The sequence below is a fragment of the Triticum dicoccoides genome, chromosome 4A, assembly GCF_002162155.2.
Source record: "Triticum dicoccoides isolate Atlit2015 ecotype Zavitan chromosome 4A, WEW_v2.0, whole genome shotgun sequence".
NCBI lineage: Eukaryota > Viridiplantae > Streptophyta > Magnoliopsida > Poales > Poaceae > Triticum > Triticum dicoccoides.
The window spans coordinates 436737584-436741551 of record NC_041386.1 but is presented as its reverse complement, the minus strand read 5'-3'; the positions used below and the strand labels follow the sequence as shown (position 1 = coordinate 436741551).

The 3968-nt window shown below is 41.0% G+C and overlaps 1 long non-coding RNA gene across 13 annotated transcripts in view; it reads right to left on the bottom strand.

The window, feature by feature from the left end:
* Window positions 1–701: 701 nt before the first annotated feature.
* The window catches only part of LOC119286050, a 5821-nt gene continuing 2554 nt past the window's right edge, over window positions 702–3968 (bottom strand). For 2 of the 13 annotated variants that reach the window (XR_005140203.1, XR_005140206.1), the window contains 2 exons: window positions 2513–3538; window positions 702–921 (listed from right to left, as the gene is read on the bottom strand). This is a non-coding gene — a long non-coding RNA (uncharacterized LOC119286050). Of the gene's footprint in view, window positions 958–1539; window positions 1596–2512; window positions 3539–3968 lie in introns of those variants that run through there. The other 11 variants (XR_005140211.1, XR_005140209.1, XR_005140210.1 and 8 more) reach the window with 11 other exon arrangements.

The following is a 3968-nucleotide window of genomic DNA, read 5'->3' as shown; positions in this document are numbered from 1 at the left end:
ATATCCAAAATGGCTGGCAATTTAGTGTCATTATTCTTTGTCAAACTCAAGGTAGCAGTACTATCTTTATCAAGTTAATATGCAAAATCACTAGAGTCGGTACCCTTAACATAGGTTGTAGGGAAAGTGCGTATGTGAAATCATTATTTTACCTCCTTTTTTGTTCATACATTCATATATGGCAATGTCCCTTTTTCACGAATATGCAAAAGCCTTGCATATCATTGCATTGATAGGAGAGTGTGAAAATACAGGGTTTAGTTGTTACAGGATATATGTCGCAACAACAAAAGGCCGCCTGCAAGCATGTGCGCATGGATGGCATGAGTAAGCTGCCTCGACGCATGGATCTATGTGGAAGGCATGAGTAAGCTGCCTCGACGCATGGATCTCTGTGGAAGCGCCTCCCACGATGGACCAGGACTACGTCTCCGGGATGATGATCACGAGGTCTTTGGTGCCGGCGCATGCCCACAAGCGGGCCTCCTCCTGAATTGTTTGTATGGCGCGTGTGACGGATGGTTGGTCACCATCGAATAGGTAACTATGCTTAAATAAAAGTGCCTAGGCTATAAATCAGATTACGTGAATTAGTAGCTGGAAGAACTCTGCCCTGTATTATACAACCTAAGTACCAGATTGACACCTAAGAAATGGATATCCGGCGTCCACATTTCCCTATTTGTAGTAGAACATAAAACTGAATCAAATCGAATGTCCCATGCATTGCAACGGGATGACAAAATAAACACATGGATATACTTTGATAAAAGAGAGAATCATGCATAATGTAGCATATACATTTTGCACACAACTTTATTGTAAACAAAACATACTCGTGGAAATTGCTAAGCTACTGGCTATGTCCTGAATATACTGAAATTGACTTCACTGGATTTATGACTTCAAGGTGGGCAGGATCTGCATGTTGATCCAGCACAGGAAAATTCATTACCCCTAATATTTGATAGAGACAAAGGCATCAACACATGATCATGGAAAAGCAAAATCCAGTTTTATCACCAAAAAGAAATGAAAAAACAAGTTATTGGTGCTTTCTTTCTCTGTAGTGCTGAACCACTGCTTGGATTGTGTGGATAATAGGGAACTTACATATAACAAGAACTCTTTATAATTTGGAAGTATACGATATAACATGGACAATAGTGTTCTCTCAAAATCTATAGCAATCAATGGAAAAAAGTAAAAGCTAATCTCCTAACACTACAATATTCTCAGGTATGTATTCTTCAAAATAGGGGTCATCTTACTTTGCCAGGTACAAAATTGACAAATACTCCCTCCGTTCCAAATTACTCAACAACAACAACAACAACAAAGCCTTTAGTCCCAAACAAGTTGGGGTAGGCTAGAGGTGAAACCCATAAGATCTCGCAACCAACTCATGGCTCTGGCACATGGATAGCAAGCTTCCACGCACCCCTGTCCATAGCTAGCTCTTTGTCGATACTCCAATCCTTCAGGTCTCTCTTAACGGACTCCTCCCATGTCAAAATCGGTCGACCCCGCCCTCTCTTGACATTCTCCGCACGCTTTAGCCGTCCGCTATGCACTGGAGCTTCTGGAGGCCTGCGCTGAATATGCCCAAACCATCTCAAACGATGTTGGACAAGCTTCTCCTCAATTGGTGCTACCCCAACTCTATCTCGTATATCATCATTCCGGACTCGATCCTTCCTCGCAGAAATGGATGTATCTAGAACTAAAATACATCTAGATACATCCATACCTGCGACAAGTAATTCGGAATAGAGGGAGTACAATGGTACTGCTAGTAGCCTATTAACGATTTTGAAGATGTGGCAACAAGACAAGTTGTGCCATTTGAAAATGAGTGTAACCATGGACAATTAGGTCAACATGTTCTAGTGGTAATAAAACCTGGGACACCTGAATTAGTACTACAATTATGTTAATGTCAAGTTCTTCAGTTTGTTCCTATAAAAACGCCCACTGTAACTATGTTTCAGTTCTTCATCACTCCTACTTTCATGAAAAAGGGAAAAGGAATAGGGCAGTATTAACGAAGGGGGATATCTTACTGGAGAAATAACGATGAATATCTTAGACTTCTCTCTGTAGTTCTGAACCACTACTTGTACACTGTGGATAATAGGTAACTTACATACAACAAGAATGCTTTATAATTTGGAAGTGTATGATATAACGTGGACAACAGTGTTCTTCCAAAATCTGTAGCAATCAATGGAAAGAAGTAAAAGCTAATCTCATACCACTACAATATCATCTATTATGTATTCTTAAGAATAGGGGTCATCTTACTATGGCAGGTACAAAATTGACAAAGACAATGGTACTGCTAGTAGCCTAGTATCGATTTTGGTGGAACTGGTTCTACTTTTTTTATAGCAGCCAAACCAATCCAGAAGACCGGCAACCACATGGGCAGGAAAATTCTGGTGCACATGCCCTGGTCCTAGTGTAACCCAACTGACAAACGTGAACATACATATCTGGCAGATTGCATTACCTGAAGCGCACATAGTCAGGGTTCTGGCCAGAGAGTTGCTCTGACATGTCGCTGAACACGTGATTGACGCCCCAACCGCGCAGACCTGGACCTGCGACGAACAGAGAAGCACGTGAGCAGCTGGAGGGTCAAGGAACCATGATGAGGCCAACAGAGGTCACAGACGCTAGACAGCGGTTAAGGACGATGATTGCGTAGACATCCACGGAGCAGGCGGGGTTGTGTGCCATAGCAGAAGATGAATTCTTTAACATTTCTCTTTACCTTTTAGAATCATCAAAGGCAATAATGTTGAAAGAATTAGCATAAATAAATTAGTGATACTAAAAACATGATGGGATGATTAGTTAAACCATAACCGCTCATTCTCACCTTACTGACTCATAACAATCAAGCTTAAAAACATGATCTGACCATGGACAAAGACAAAGACAAAATGACCAAAAAGTCTATAAATAGAACTGCAGCAACATGATTGTGTACCAACAAAAATTACATGGCAGTGTGACGGTAATGTGCATTCAACCCAGGGTTTTTTATAGGCCACTTGCAATTGGAAAAGGATTCATATTAGCACCTGATCGGCACCAATGCAACCGATGCGGGGACAATCTTGGACTCTTCGACGACAACGACAAAGTGGCCGACGGCGCCCTTGGACCTTGGTCATCTTCTTGTGGAAAAGAAAGCCGCTCCTGCTCGCGGCCCTTGACGGGGTTGAGCTCCGAGTCGTCTACGCCAACGCTGTCGTTCTGCTCTCATAATTTGAAAAAAGAGGTAATGTACCGCACCACCAGGCAAGTAGTCAGAATCAACTTTCACTTTTCATATGGTTAGATATAGTGGACTAAATTAATTAGGCAGCGTTTGTGTACACATTAGTAACAAAATCAGTAATCAATAAGGCATAGTTAGGCAAATCGACACACTGAAAAAACATTGTTAATGCAGTGTGAAATAAAAGAGGGATGGAACATAGTACCTATTCATCGTATGGTAAGAGAAGATGTGGCAGCAAAACAAGTTCTGCCATTTGAAGATGAGTGTAACCATGGACAATCAGGTCAACATGTTCTGATGGAAGCAATATATGAAAGGAACTGATAGTAAATGGATGGAGCAACATGAATCTAACCAACAAATCCTAGCTAATGTTTCAATTTTTTCTAGTAAGACCGCAGATTCTCCTTTCACATTTATTTCAAGGGTGTGTTCATAGTTATTTGGCTTTATATAGTTTTCAAATTACAAATCTCATAAATGTTCACACACTTGTTTGGTCAACCTCAGTGCTCGATGGTGCCGGGGAGCCAATGAGTTCCTCTCTATGTGGCTATTTTTTAAAGTAAAAGATAGAACGCAACCTGAATTCTAACGAAGTCATATAATGTGTGAAAAGTCTGATGGAACAAACCCAAGCTGATGACATACAACGTCAAAGCTAGAATAGTTAGTG